The sequence below is a fragment of the Brachyhypopomus gauderio genome, chromosome 12 (genome assembly GCF_052324685.1).
Source record: "Brachyhypopomus gauderio isolate BG-103 chromosome 12, BGAUD_0.2, whole genome shotgun sequence".
Taxonomy (NCBI): domain Eukaryota; kingdom Metazoa; phylum Chordata; class Actinopteri; order Gymnotiformes; family Hypopomidae; genus Brachyhypopomus; species Brachyhypopomus gauderio.
Window position 1 is genome coordinate 5,855,923 of NC_135222.1, and position 17,150 is coordinate 5,873,072.

The window sequence follows — 17,150 nt, forward strand, 5'->3', positions numbered from 1 at the left end:
AGTGATCAAAAATAATGTTAATAAAATAAAATAAATTAAATAGCCTGTCTTCAGACAAGCCACAGTGATGAAGAAATTGTATGTTTTGGTGCAAAATCGTTTCAGGGTAGTCATTAGCACAATCTCCAGCAGAAGCAAAATTATAGAAGTACCCTTATCAGGAGGCTACTGCAGGCATAATAAAGCCTCAAACATTAAATATAATATCCAGTAAGCTTTAATATGATATGTAAAGAGTTTATTTGAAGAAATGCTGAGTTCTTCTAATTGTAAAAATAGACCCAATGTTTGATAGCAGTAAATATGCTGATTTTTTAAAGTGGGCATTCAGAATCTATTTGAACTTTACAGAAGCAGAATGATTTTTCTCATGTAGCTGTCCTTTGATTTTTGCTTTAATTTACACATATTATATGTATCATGTGTATGCAATCATGTGTGCGCGTGCATGTGTGTGTGTGTGTGTGTGTGTGCGCGCGCGCGTAATGAGCTTGGGATGCAGATTATTATGATCTAGTATGGCTTAATTTCATATAGAGGCAGTTAACCACAATAAGACAAAATGACAATGACCAAGTGAGAGGGGATGAGAGAGGGAGGGGATAAAGAGGGAAAACGAAAAAGAGAGGGAGAAAGGTGTAAAGAAAGTGTGTGTGTGTGTGTGTGTGTGTGTGTGTAAGAAGAAACCGAGTGAGTGCAACAGCTTGTCCTCCAAATGCACAAGATTACAATTGCTAATTTATTGTGAATATCACCCCATCAGTTTGGCAGGCGATGTGTTCCCATAAATACACACACACACAGATACACACACTCATACACACACACACACACACACACGCACGCGCACACACACGCACGCGCACACACACGCACACACACACACACACACACACACACACACACACACACACACATACACACATACACACACTAAGATACACACACGTATGTCAATATTCTTGAATGTGCTCCCATCTTTATTCTCTCAATTAAAACAGCCAATGTGAAATGCATCATTATCACTGCCCTGCATAAATTCACATTGAATAAACCGAACAAATGCCAGCTGGGAGGCTTTGTGGGGTTTAGACGTGTAGAGTGTTTTACTGAAGAAACCGGAGTAAAAGAGCAACACGGGGGGTTAGCAGCACTGATGGGAGAAACACACACACACACACACACACACAAACGCCCTGTTATTTGAAGCATGTCAGAACACTGCACATCAACTCTGCCACAAACACGCAACTGCAAGTGCAAAAAATTTCATTAAACACACACACACACACACACACACACACACAATAACATATATCCCTGCAACCAAAGTGATCCCTTTGGATGCATTTTGAGTCAAACATCTACAGAAAGTCAGCGCTCAGCAGGGATTGGCTGAGACCAGTGAGCGCGCTCTGTGGTGCTGTCACTCATTGGGCGGTGGGCGACGTCCCACCCCATCCCCACCACCCCCAGGCTTCAGCGGCAATGACAGGCCCGTCGTAGAGAAGAATTATCATACACATTAGAGGGGATAAAACTGCGTGGAGCCCTAGACTCCTGTGTGCACAGATATGGCCGGCAGACGGCATCCCATACAAATGAGGCTGTTACACACACAGATATGGGTGGCGTAAATGGGAAAGACCTAATTCGTACACGACGAGTATGGAAACATGCACGTCACGTTTCGCAAACGGCACGGCGGCAGTCAGCTGAAGGAATAACTCTCCTTCCTCCTTTTGTATTTGCTGGTATATGATGATGAAGACTTGACTGAGGCTAATGGATGTTGTAAAGGAGCACACAGTGAGAGAAGGGTGGGTTTTTTTCTCCACACGCTCTGAAGCACAGACCCCAGACAGGTATGAATGACGCCCTCCTGCGGGCAGCTCCGTCACCAGGACAGCCGTTACTCCGCACGCCTGCCGCCATGGGTTCAAACTATGGCTGGGGTTCTGAGATGCCTTCTTTATCTCGCGCTGTCATAGGGAATGGGCCTGAGATAAGAAGGATCTCTCACACACACACACACACACGCTCACAAACACACACACCTTAATCAGAGCGTTATGCACGCACTGTTGACTGACAGCTGAGGGATGACTAATGCCGCTCCACTTCTCACACTCATTTTCCCCTCCGCCACGCAAGCTAGCGTTGCTATGGTACCAGCTGCACAGGCGTTGTCGACGTTTGGGGCTGGAGTCTGCCAAATAAACGTGATGAAAACTCAAACAAGATAAAAACGCCCAAGTAAGTGGGTACTGCTCTCCAGAGACAAAATGGCAAGAAAGCACCACCCCCCCCCCCTCCCCATTCTACAAGACTTCTCATTTCTTGTGTGTGTGTGTGTGTGTGTGTGTGTGTGTGTGTGTGTGTGTGTCTTTTGCACTCTGTGTGTCCTTACACATGTGTGCATGTGTATACACATTTTCGTTGTCAAGTTTTTCCCCTGGATTTGTTGAATAAACATGTGATCCAAGTACAACACCTTTGCTGTTCAGTGTTGGTGCTTAAGGTCATGTGCCCAACGCCGACATGGAGCAGTCTCCCCTCAGACGGAGACATGGAGCAGTCTCCCCTCAGATGGAGACATGGAGCAGTCTCCCCTCAGACGGAGACACGGAGCCAGTCTCTCCTCAGACACAAAACATGGAGCCAGTCTCCCCTCAGACGCAGATATGGAGCCAGTCTCTTCTCAGACGGAGACATGGAGCCAGTCTCCCCTCAGATGGAGACATGGAGCCAGTCTCTTCTCAGACACAAAACATGGAGCCAGACTCCCCTCAGACGCAGACATGGAGCCAGTCTCCCCTCAGACGCAGACATGGAGCCAGTCTCCCCCCAGACGGAGGCATGGAGCCAGTCTCTTCTCAGACGGAGACATGGAGCAGTCTCCCTTCAGACGGAGACATGGAGCAGTTTCCCTTCAGACAGTGACATGGAGCCAGTCTCTCCTCAGATGGAGACATGGAGCAGTCTCCCTTCAGACAGTGACATGGAGCCAGTCTCTCCTCAGATGGAGACATGGAGCAGTCTCCCTTCAGACGCAGACATGGAGCCAGTCTCTCCTCAGATGGAGACATGGAGCCAGTCTCTCCTCAGATGGAGACATGGAGCAGTCTCCCTTCAGACGCAGACATGGAGCCAGTCTCCCTTCAGACAGTGACATGGCAGCCAAGAGTACACATGAACAAACACTTGATCTTCAGGCATCACCTGCGTTTCCCAGGTGCAAACATACAGTACAACACAGCCTAGTCATTTCCATACACTCTCAGGCACACACGCATAACACACACACACACACACACACACACACACACACACACACACACACACACACACACACACACCTAGTATAGGAAAGGGCAGAAGCACATAGATACTTCACTTTGTTTGTTTGGAGTTAGCACATACAGTAATGAGAGAGAGAGAGAGAGAGAGAGAGAGAGGCAGAGAGGAGGCAGAGAGGGCGTGAGGGAGATGGAGGAAGAGATAGAGGAAGAAAGAGATAGAGGATGTATGAGAGAGTTAGAGAGAGAGAGAGAGAAACGGAGAGACAGAAAGAAATCCAGAAAGCGAGAAGACATGCCCCTCTGCAGCTCCTGAGGTAATTCTCCCCATAATCTGGGAAACAGTCCACACGAGGAGCTTGTCCTGGGGCCCAGGCAGTATAGCGCGCTGCTAAGTGTTTGCTCCAGCCGAGTCCATCGCACAGAGATAAAGAAGAAGTGATCCGTCACAGCGGGGATTATTTGGTACTGACAGCGTTACATCCTTGGACTGTGCGCTGGCGAGGTGAACTAGGGCACAGTGCGGAGAGAAGTGTCTGTCTCACTGCGAGAGCTGCAGAATTAGGCAATTACAGCTAAATAAATCACTGCCTCCACAAGGCAGACACTCAGGGAATGGTAGAAGCAAGCCAAATGTTTACACAAGCTCTCACACATGTACTGCATACTCACACACACACGCACACCCACTCACATACACACACACACACACACACACACGCACGCACTACATAAGCAAAGACAATGATTTTGGCTGATTTTGTAGTAGCGCTCAAAGCTGCCCAGACTGTTAAAAATCAGAGGGGCGAATATCTAGTCCTGCTTCAAAGCCCTGGCTCGGGAAAAGAAATGACACCTTTGAGATATCAGAAGGGTGGGGTGGAGGAGTCTATCTGGAGGTTCTCAAGGCTGGCCACATTCTGCCAGAGTCTGTGAAGGCCAAATAATGTCCTCTTCAAACTTCAAAAACGACCGAGATCATTTCATGGAACAATAACATTAAAGTTTAAAAAAAAGGACACGTTTGTGGCCCGCTTCCGCCGGAGTGCATGTGTCAACACCACGTCAGTATCTCCTCCGCCCACACCACCTGCTACACCTATGTCTCCACCACCCACCCGCCTTCATTCAGGCCCTGCTAGTGCCGCTGGACAGCTCGGTTTTCTGGATTACCTGTTGCTTATTTTCACAGATAAAAAGCATGAGATGAACAACACTGTTTCTTTCCCTTTGGAAACGATCCCGCGTTAGCCTGCCATTCAAGACTCTGCATCGTGTCCATTTTCAGTAGTGTCCCTACCTGAATGGATGATCATTCAGCCTATTTACATTTTTAACGCTGCCAGGTTGGTAGCAGTAGCCATAGAAATACAGTGGCAGGGTGTGTCATTCAGCAGGTGCCCTCCTGGGGTTCACAAAGAACCCGCTAGTCAAGCACAGAGCAGCCACAAATCACTTCTCAACAAGTAAAGCAGCATAATACACCTGATATCAGGGGTCCTTAACCTGGGAGTAGCAGGAGACAAGATCAAGTACTGCAATCAAGTACATTTATGCTCTAGAGGGACCATTTAAACCAGCATAGGTTTTCCCTCCTGGTGGGTTAATGGCTGTGAATCAACAACAGAGAGAAAAGGACCAGCAGAGTTTCTCTGTCCACATGGAGAGCAACCCAACGGCTTTTTTATTCAGCGCAGTTCAGTTCACGAGCTGTATGTCACACCGAGGACAAAAAAAAAAGATACTACATGGCACAGAGAGCTGTGTTCACTTGTGTCTTTCAGTTAAGAAATAAAATACACGTGAAGGTTTGTTAATTTAAAACTGCAAAGTCTGCATATAATTTGCAACCTTAAGTTTCATGTTCATCAAAGTGTCTTCGTATGGTGTAGATTAATCATTTGATATATGTTTGGAAATCTTTGCTTGAAATGTGTTTACACACATGAAAGGTATAGAGCAGAGATTACAGCTGACATCAAAACAAGAGAATAAAATGCTCAGCTTTTGATTTCCCTTCACAGATGCACTTTTGACAAATGTTCCTTCAGTTTTTGCAAAGATAAATGGCCAACCGTTAATCCGCTATGGTAAGTTATACAGCTCTGTTAGCAAGTACACTCATGTTAAGCAGTAAAATAGCATTAGACTATATAAACAAATATGTTAGGTTATATACACAACAAAACTGTGTTAAACTAACCAAAAATCGGTCAATTAAAGATATATTGGAAAGCTAGCTGTCCTCAAAGAGAGTAAATATGACTATTAACACCACCTGTATGCACAAACGCACTCTTCTGTGTTTGCGTACACACACACACGCAGGCAAGCATGTGTATGTGTGTCCTCAAATGCTTTGGGATATTAATCCATATCTCAGTTGTAAGTCGAGTGGCAGCTCTTATATTTGTTGACAGCCTCCTGGGTTCGTCGAGACAATCCCACCTAAAAGAGACTTGAAAGCAGAACAAAGCTAGAAGCAAGCGTGTGAATGTGGGTGAATCTGAACGCTGCCTTGTTCACCACATCTTAACACAAGCATGTCTCACACTGAGCCCGAGAATGCACTTTGATCCACCGCTCCGTATGAAAACACAACCGTGCCACATTAGTCTCCTGGATGATTTATGCCATCCATCTGTGTGTGTGTGTGTCTGCATGTATCTCTTTAACTCTGTCTAATAGGAATTGACTGTCCCCACAAACAAACAGACAAACAGCACACTTAATTAACTAATTTTAGCAGATGCTGAATGATTCAGACTGTCCAAGCATCGGAATAACAATCTGTAACTTTGGTTAATGATTCATGAACTGTCCCTTAAACAAAAAACACAGACATTACATATTTTAAGTATTATGATCATTTAGCTAAAACAAACAAACAAACAACAGTGGTTGTCATAACTGGTAATGTACTCTAAATCACTCTTATATAGTGCTTTAACTGATGAAAACTGGCATCTCTAGCCATTCATGAGAACAAAACAAACTTACTCAATATATAAGCAAGCAAAATTAAAAAAAATCTAAGATATTAAAACTCTAAAGCAGAAAGTGAATATTAGAAACACAGTATAAGACCTTTGGTCTGTTACTTTCTTTAAAATCTCGATCTGAGATTACTGTTCCAACTACAACACAGTCCTATCTAGCACTCAGTCAGATACACAGTATGAGACAGAACTGGACACTGGCCTTGTTTACACTGAATATAAGAAATATCACCTGTGATGTGACACAAGACACTCCCCACCAGCACTGGCATATATGAAGACTGCCACTTGTAAGCCATACTGTAAAGATTTTTCAATGTATATTTTGCTTTCATGTCATATCTAGACATCAATAAATGTTTATGTAGACAACCCCAAGCCACAAGCTTGTTCATGGCAAATTCATTCATAAATCTCTGTACTGAATGCATTAGTAACTTGCGGGTTATGAATGTTATATGAAGGGTGTAAGAGGCGGCCTACAGAACCCCTGCATCTCACTGAGAGTCATAAACAATCTGTACTGCACCTGTAGAGACCACAAGCTGTACAGATTTGGTGGGGTTTTATACATTGTGTTTTAAAAGCATTTCGTCCATGGTATTTATTCTTCACATTCAGAAGCCATGAGCTTAATATTTTTGCATACAAGCACCAAATGAGGGCTGACTGTCACATCTAAGATATACAGAGGGGACGTTCTGCATGAGAGACACAATACTGACCAGGGAATGTAGATGAAGACCAGGGAAGGTGGATGAAGACCAACAGAGCTGGCTAAATTCCAGTGAAGGTGCCTGAGGGTCTTGGCACACTTTGCTACAGGACTGAGTGACATCGGTCCAGGAGGGACAGTGCTGCTCTGATGGTGGGTCCGCGGACACCCGTGGTTGACAGGGAGACTGCACTGTGTTCCAGAGAATTTCACCTAAATGAGTGTTTACTGAAAACCTGTCAGAAGGGACCAGTAGTCCTCTACTCTCTGTGGGAAGAGATGGTGGCATACACTAACTGATAACAAGCCAAACCTTCTGGCTGGAATTAGCAAGGCCCTGGACGAGTCCCGTCTGCTCTAAGTATGCTGCAGGTCAGAGAAGAAAGTGGTCTGATTCTTTTGCAGGACTGCAGGTAAGAAAACAGCAATGCTGAAAAGTTTGGAGTGCTTCAATTAAGAGTTCTGAGCATCTGTGAACTTCAGGCACTAGCAGAGACATGTTTATACCCCCTCATACCCTAAAGGCGTCTTCATTCCATGTACAGAGTCTCTTGAAACTGTTTAATAATTATAACATTTGCACAATATTGTTCTGGAAAGTGTTAAATGGGAAATAGCTTCCTATTCAAAATAACTGGATACATATTCTGTCCTCTTCTGTTCGGCTCTATTCTATTAGCTGATGATTATGATGGTATTTGGAGTGGTGTGAGTAATGGTGGTTGTATAGCAGCCCTGATGATTGATCGCAGCAGTAAGAGCTGTTTGCTGTTTGATTTTCTCCTCAGGGAAGGACGGCGGCTCGGCAAACACGTCAAAGTGGGCAAAATGCTGGCAGACGCTGGTTTATTATGCTTCACGACCATAAACACCCTGACCTTGGTTTTCTGAGCAGACGGACCATGGCGATTTTTAGTACCGCTATAAAACATGTACATCACAGCCTTCCACTCTCATTGCCTTCACCCATTCACCATCACTACACCAACCCCTCGCACACACACACACACACACACACACACACACACACACACACACACACACACACACACACACACACACACACATATATACACACCCTCACACACTTATACACACACAAACACACTTATACATACACACACATTCATGCACTTATACACATACACACACTTACACACACACTTATTCACAGACACACATGCACACACATACTCACACACACACACACAGAGTTTCAAAATAGTCCAGTTACAGGGCAGAACACCTTCCCACTCCAACACACTCCAGAACAATCAAACTGCACACGATTAAATCCAAGTCACAGTGTGATACTGTAGCAGTCTGGACCAAAGGTCAGCGCATTCGTCTTATTTGAATTACTGCGTCGTAGTCCGCCTTCTTCTTAAGCAGCACAATTCAAAATACGTTCAAATATGTTTGTCTGCCACAATTTAATCCAGAACACGGCGGGGCGGCGCATTGTGACATGCACCTCTGACCTTTCACAATTGATATTCTGCCGGTTCGAGCCTGTGAAATGTGGCTCTCTCGTCTCTCTACCCTATTCGTACCTTATCGTGCCACAATTATCACGACTTTGTATCGTGCCGGAGTGAAGCGGCCTGACTGCAGCAGCGAACAGACTTCTAAAAGCAGGCCAGGGCTTTGTAGTTCGCCAGGGCCTTTGAAGCCCCCTTATCAGGCAGCAGGGCGGGCAGATAACCGCAGGGCACTGCTGATTGGTTGGAGGTACGATAGTGGGTGAGAGGAGAGGGGGGTTGAAGGAGGGGGAGATAGGGTCCCTGCCATGGACACACTCACTCACACACACACATTTATACCTTACTGTGTCTCTGGGGCGTCTCCACTGTGTTCCAGTGCATGCACCAAAATACCTATACCTGTGGCCTTTTCTAACAATAGCATGCATGTGCCTGTGTCCAACAATAACATAGCTGTGCCTGTGTCCAACAATAACATGCCTGTACCTGTGTCTAACAATAACATACCTGTGCCTGTGTCTAACAATAACATACATATGCCTGTGTCTAACAATAACATGCCTGCACCTGTGTACATACCTGTGCCTGTGTCCAGCAATAACATAGCTGTGCCTGTGTCCAACAATAACATGCCTGTACCTGTGTCTAACAATAACATACCAGTGTCTAACAAGAACATACCTGTGCCTGTGTCTAACAATAACATACCTATGCCTGTGTCTAACAATACCATGCCTGTACCTGTGTACATACCTGTGCCTGTGTCCAACAATAACACACCTGTGCCTGTGTCTAAAAATAACATACCTGTCTCTGTGTCCATCAATAACATACCTGTGTCTAACAATAACATACCTTTGACTGTGTCTAACAATAACATACATGTGCTTGTGTCTAACAATAACATACCTGTGTCCAACAATAACATACCTGTGTCTAACAATAACATACCTGTGCCTGTGTCCAACAATAACAAACCTGTGCCTGTGTCTAACAATAACATACCTGTGCATGTGTCCAACAATAACATACCTGTGCCTGTGTCCAACAATAACATACCTGTGCATGTGTCCAACAATAACATACCTGTGCCTGTGTCCAACAATAACATGCCTGTACCTGTGTCTAACAAAAACATACCTGTGTCTAATAACATACCTGTGCATGTGTCCAACAATAACATACCTGTGCCTATGTCTAACAATAACATACCTGTGCCTGTGTCCAACAATAACAAACCTGTGCCTGTGTCTAACAATAACATACCTGTGCATGTGTCCAACAATAACATACCTGTGCCTGTGTCCAACAATAACATACCTGTGCATGTGTCCAACAATAACATACCTGTGCCTGTGTCCAACAATAACATATCTGTACCTGTGTCTAACAATAACATACCTGTGTCCAATAACATACCTGGGCATGTATCCAACAATAACATACCTGTGCATGTGTCCAACAATAACATACCTGTGCCTGTGTCTAACAATAACATGCCTGCACCTGTGTACATACCTGTGCTTGTGTCCAACAATAACATACCTGGGCCTGTGTCCAACAATAAGATACCTGTGTCTAACAATAACATACCTTTGCCTGTGTCCAACAATAACATACATGTGCCTGTGTCTAACAATAACATACCTGTGTCCAACAATAACATACATGTGTCTAACAATAACATACCTGTGCCTGTGTCCAACAATAACATACCTGTGTCCAACAATAACATACCTGTGCCTGTGTCTAACAATAACATACCTGTGCCTGTGTCCAACAATAACGTACCTGTGCATGTGTCCAACAATAACATACCTGTGTCTAAAAATAACATACCTGTGCATGTGTCCAACAATAACATACCTGTGCCTGTGTCTAACAATAACATACCTTTGCCTGTGTCTAACAATACCATGCCTGTACCTGTGTACATACCTGTGCCTGTGTCCAACAATAACATACCTGTGTCCAACAATAACATACGTGTCTAACAATAACATACCTGTGCCTGTGTCTAACAATAACATACCTGTGCCTGTGTCCAACAATAACATACCTGTGCATGTGTCCAACAATAACATACCTGTGCCTGTGTCCAACAATAACATACCTGTACCTGTGTCTAACAATAACATACCTGTGTCCAATAACATACCTGGGCATGTATCCAACAATAACATACCTGTGCATGTGTCCAACAATAACATACCTGTGCCTGTGTCTAACAATAACATGCCTGTACCTGCGTACATACCTGTGCCTGTGTCCAACAATAACATACCTGTGCCTGTGTCTAACAATAACATACATGTGCCTGTGTCCAACAATAACATACCTGTATTTAACAATAACATACCTTTGCCTGTGTCTAACAATAACATACATGTGTCCAACAATAGCATACCTGTGTCTAACAATAACATAACTGTGTCCAACAATAACATACCTGTGTCTAACAATAACATACCTGTGCCTGTGTCTAACAATAGTATACCTGTGTCTAACAATAACATACCTGTGCCTGTGTCTAACAATAACATACCTGTACCTGTGTCTAACAATAACATACCTGTGCCTGTGTCTAACAATAACATACCTGTGCCTGTGTCTAACAATAGTATACCTGTGTCTAACAATAACATACCTGTGCCTGTGTCTAACAATAACATACATGTACCTGTGTCTAACAATAACATACCTGTGCCTGTGTCTAACAATAACATACCTGTGCCTGTGTCTAACAATAACATACCTGTACCTGTGTCTAACAATAACCTTCATCCAAAAAATGAAATGCGTTTTTTATTAGTTTGTGGTAGCATAACGGGGTGGTCAAATTAAAAGGAATAAATTCTATATTTTATAGGAACCAGAACAAACACACACACAAACTCTACTAACTAAAATATATCCTGTACAGGGACTTTAATCATATTAACCATATTACCATAAAAATAGAACTAAATGGAAACCCATTCTTTCTCCCACTCTTTATTTTTCTCTCTATTTATCTCTCTCTCTCTTTATCACTCTCTCCCATTCTGTGATTCTCTCCCTTTCCATCACTCTCTTGTGCTCTCTCTCTATTGCACTCTCTCTCTCCCTTTCTCTCCTCTCTCTCTCTCAACCCCCCTAATTCTTCAAATGCTTTGTTTTCCTTTTTTTGGATACCTTTGTTTGAGTGATGGAAAGAATGTGAGTGTGTGTGTGTGTGTGTGTGTGTGTGTGTGTGTGTATGTGGATATTAGCGTCTATGCCAGTGTGTGTGTGTGTGTGTATGTGTAGGTGGATGGTGTGTGTGTGTGTGTGTGTGTGCGTGTGTGTGTGTGTGTGTGTGTGTGTGTGTAGGTGGATGGTGTATGTGAGTGTGTGTGTGTGTGTGTGTGTGTGTGTGTGTGTGTGTGTGTGTGTGTGTGTGTGTGTGTGTGGGAGTTTAGGTGGGCAGTGTGTGTATAGATAGGCGGTGTGTGTGTGTGTGTGTGTGTGGGTATAGGTGGACGGTGTGTGTGTGTGTGTGTGTGTGAGTGTGTGTGTGTGTGTGTGTGTGTGTGTGAGTTTAGGTGGGCAGTGTGTGTATAGATAGGCGGTGTGTGTGTGTGTGTGTGTGTGTGTGTGTGTGTGTGTGTGTGTGTGTGTGTGTGTGTGTGTGTGTGTGAGTTTAGGTGGACAGTGTGTGTATAGATAGGCGGTGTGTGTGTGTGTGTATGGGTGGGCGGTATGTTAGCCAGTGTGTTTACTGAGCCCTCACGCCTGCTTGTTTTCCTAACAAATAAAACAGTCGTCTCCCCTGTACAGCATGATGGCCCTTCCTTCGACCTCTGACCCTGCTTCCTCCGCCCATGCCAGACATCAGATGAACATCAGCATGCGTTTGTCCCTCTGACTGCTCTCTGCACGCCTCTACCTGCTTATGACTACATCTCACAGCAGGATATTACTACTGTCACATCAACCAACAGATCTGACCTCCACCAGATAGCTCTCTCTCTCTCCCTATCACACACACACACACACACACACACACACACACAGGGCGTGAAAAAGATTTTAGATACTGATACCTCATTACAAAAGTCTCAGCATGCTTACAAAAATGTAAAAAGTGGAGAGTCTTCTTGTGGGTCTTCATCCATTCGGCACTCCACGCTGCTACATGGTGACACCTACTCAACACTCCCAGATAGCTTAGCATATGGGCATTAGCATATGGGCATTAGCATATGTCCATTTAAACACAGACTGACGCCAAACCTTCCTTTCTCCTCAGCATCTTTTCATTCTCACTCGCTTGCTCATTCTCTCTCACTCACTCTCTCACTCTCTCTCTCTCTCTCTCTCTCGCTCTCTTTCCATTTCTCTGCAGTGTCCTCTTCTACTCACTATTCTCTGAAGATTTGCCATGGCTGGAGGAGATTATCAGCACAGGAGGCCTCGGGAAGTTCCTCGGCTTGCGCTGAGTGAAGTCTATTCATACCACCGTGTGGCCGAAAGAGCCGTCCTGTATGTGTGGAGCCGGGGCTCTTCTGAATGGAGCCCGTTTGTGTGAGGTGTTGGGCCCAGAGCTCTACTCAATCAAGCACTGTGCAGAGATCCTATAAAGCCAGCCACGCCCACAGAGACCCGCGCCTGTGTTTCCACTGTCTATTTGTATGTGTGCAGTTCCACAGGAATATATTGGACATTGTGTTCAGAGGTTGTCCAGGCAGGAATTTTGCATATTACCATTTTCTACATATCAGAGGAAAAGACTTTCTGATGGGGGGGTGTATGGAGTGTAGTAGTATTTTGGGTGTGTGTGTGTGTGTATGCACATGAGGGGCGCGCATTTGTATGTGTGTGTGAGTGTGTGTGTGTGTGTGTGTGTGTGTGTGTGTGTGTGTGTGTGTGTGTGTGTGTGTGTGTGTGTGTGTCATTGATGTGATGAGCTGACTGATCCGCTCTAGTATGTGCTGACTCTTTTCCAGCCTGTGGCTCATTCAGCTCACAGAGCCTGTCAAGCCACGGGCCCGTCACACACACCGCAGCGTTTTAGTGGAGGACACGACCCTGCTTTACAGCACACACTCACTCACACACTCACTCACACTCTCTCCCTGTCTCCTGTGTATTTTCCAGTACAGAACACCCACAAGCTTCAACAGGAAATGAACTATTTGTCATTTTGCAAGTGGCTGTCATTCTTTATATTCCGTTATATGTATTTCACTATTTCTGTGCCTTCATTCTAAGTACATTGTCTATATTCTCCTTCATCCCTGGCTGTCTTTCCACTCCTCCGCTGTCCCCATGTCCTCTGTCCCCCGTCCTCTTGTCCCTCTCCTCCTGTCTTTTCTCTCTTTAACCTGAACTGTTCAGATCTGGCCTCTCCAAGCGAACGCACTTCAAAGTGCAGGCTGGACTCAAGCGTGTGCTCCACTGCCCCCTAACTATCTGTGACACTGCGTCTTGCTCGTGTCTTTTCACGTCCACCCTTGTAAAGCTTCAAATATTTTTTGGGCCACAAATTAGTGGGAATTAGATTCAGATCCGTGGATAGCCCTGGAGAAAATGTAAATGTGAGCAGAAGGTTCACGTTCAGTCCAGCAGACAGCCGCTCACCTCATCGCCTTGTCTGCGCCAGGTTTTCACAGCCTAACGGGAAGCGTGTATTTTCATACTAATTATCAAAGCACTGGCGCCCGTGTGCAGCGGGACTGGATCAGGCGATAACAGGACACGGCAGGTACAGCTGAACCGGCCTTCAGAAGCTGACTGATTTCTGAGTACACGGCATATTTTAGTTTGTTTTAATATCGAGATGGTGTTCCTGTATTCCTGTCACACACACACACACACACACACACACACACACACACACACACACACACACACACACTTCTCTACTCTCCAGAGCCACAGAATTTCCTCTCTCTGGTTTATTATTTATTTTTGTCTTTTTCACAGCTTCCACAGTTTCCTCAGAAGGAACGCAGATTCTTGCCGTCTCCCTCTCATGTCTCTCCAGTCCTCTCCTTTCTGCCTCAGTGTCCTTCCAGCCTCTGAGTCCTGCACCAGCCCCCCCCCCCCCCGTTCCCCGTCCCCCCGGTCATCCTCTCTCCTCCCCTCCTCTCCCCTCTCTTCTGCTCCCGTGCCTGCTGTATGGCTCCAGCCCCTCTGCTGTTCTCTACATGACGGCATGGAAGACCTGGCTCGTGCTCTAGGACACGAGTGTGGCCCGTGGGCCCCAGAGGGACTGCACCATGGTGTATTTCAGACGGGAAGCCTCCGCCTCATCTCTTTTCTTGCGTCATGAGCTGTGTCGCGGGATGGAGCAGGTGAAGGAGAGTCAAAGACACACACGCGCGGACTCAAACACATGCCGACACGCGCACAGAATGCAGTCGAATTCATTCTGTTCGGGTGACTGCAAAGACCCTAAAAAATAAAACCCTCTGAAGGTCAGGTGGGCTACAGAGGCTGGGATGCACAAAGCCGGTTGGAATCCGACCGGCAGTTTGCCATTGGCTTGTAGAGAAATGGCACTGGTCCCTCGTACCTCAGCACGCAAGCATATGCCGTCAGGCAGAACACCAGGTCTGGCATTTCTTTATTTTGGGAAAAAATTCAATATCCTTTCTGCATCGACAAAACATGAGAGTTGCACTCCTAATACACAAAAATATCACCACAGATGTCTGTGTAGTTGCAATTGGTAAGGCAATTAAAGACTACAAAAACAGGTTTTTTATAAATTAAAAAACACTGGTTAACATTATAAGATTGTAATAATAGGTAAGGTAATAATAGTGACTAGTAATCATCCATCAGTTATCTTCACCACTTAATCCTGCTAGTCGGGGTCACAGGGGATTGGAGCCAATCCCAGCATCGTTGGCGAAAGTAGGTACACCATGGGCAGGTTGACAGTCCACCACATAGCCAACACACACACACAAACCCACTGGCAACCTAAGACGCATGTCTTTGGACTGTGGGAGGAAACCGGAGTACCTGCAGAAACCCCCACGCAGGCACAGGGAGAACATGCAATCTACACATAGAGCAGACCAGACCGAGAATCGAACCCAGACAACCTTGCTGTGAGGAGACAGCGCTAACCACCACGCCACCACACCACCCACTATTAATCATATAATTTTGAAGAAAAAAAATCTAATGCAAATAAGTTCAGTGAGAATCCTACTTGATTTGTTTTTCGTTGAAACATATTCATGTCTTCTTCAAACAAACACAGAAGCAGAAGTAATAAGATGCTGCTCCCTTTTAAAGATTAAAAATGCTAAATCAATTGCTTAAAAAGAAAAAAGAAAGAAAAAAAAAGTGGGTCTTGTATTCTCGGTGTCCTTGGTCAGGGAACATCCCCAATGACACAATTAGCTACATTCTCCCAGCAAAGAGGAAGGCAGTGGGACTTCTGTCTTCTGTACTTTTGGGCAAGGTAACACAGTAGGAGAAGCATGCATTAGGAGAATGACAGTCTTCCTGTACATCAGACAACAGAGAGAGAGAGAGAGAGAGAGAGAAAGAGAGAGAAGGGAGGAGTATTTGTGCAAGAAGAGACTAAGTGACAGCAACAGCTTGATTTTCAACACCAACGAATGGTTGACTATTGAGAACTGACCATGATTAAATTCAGGAAAATGCAGAGAACAACACAGATGTTCCAAAAATGTCAGAGGAATAAATCCAGTCTTTGGACATTTACAAAGTAAGACTCATGTCCTCCAAAAGACGTCCCCTGGGACACCGCAGTAGCTGCCAGCAACATTCATACCTGATTATTTGGAAATGTGTGAAAGTTTTCGATTCCTTTGTACACACAAAAAAAAAAACCCCAAAACCCACAAGCACCTGCAAAACCTTCAGGTTTTGTACTATTGACCTCTACACATAGAGGTCTATCAGACTTTACTATGGGGAAAACTTTCTCTCAGTTCTTTCTGTAGCTGTACAGCGGAGGTTTATCAGTTATGACGCTTTCAATTATGAACATTAACCTGAATCTGATACTGGTTTGAAAACCTTGTGACAGACAAGGGAGGTGCAAAAACAGAGGAAGTGATCACGCCAGGGAATATGGAGAATTTAATAGATAAAGTACACAATGCAAAAACCTGTGACATAATCCAAATGGAGGATGCAATAACCAGCAGTCAACTGGTACAAATACAAGATATATATAGACAAAACGACCCTGAGGTGTCAGGTACCCTAATGGGGCACGCTCACCTGGGGGACGAGCACAACGTCAAAACAACAAGACTGATGGAGGTGGCCGGCGGGGGGCCTCCGTACCCTGACCGCCTTAACCCAAATCTACCTCTGACACAGCAGGAATATTTATGACTTCAAACCAGATTTAAACTTGATTTGACACTGATTCAGTCTAGAGGTTTAGTTTCATGGAAACCTGTGGTGCATCTCAGATCCTTTTCTGATCACTTTTCTGCTCTCTAGTGTAAACATTCTCATTGAAATACGTATGAACACAATTACTAGCAGTAGATCAGAAAGCGAATTTCCAAATGATTTTTCCCTGTTGAACTGTTACCATTAAGATGTGTGTAATTGCAGTCAACACAGTTAAGCTAGCTGCTTGTGATTATGACAAGGGCCTAATCTCAGTGCAAACTAGATTTTCACTCAGTCT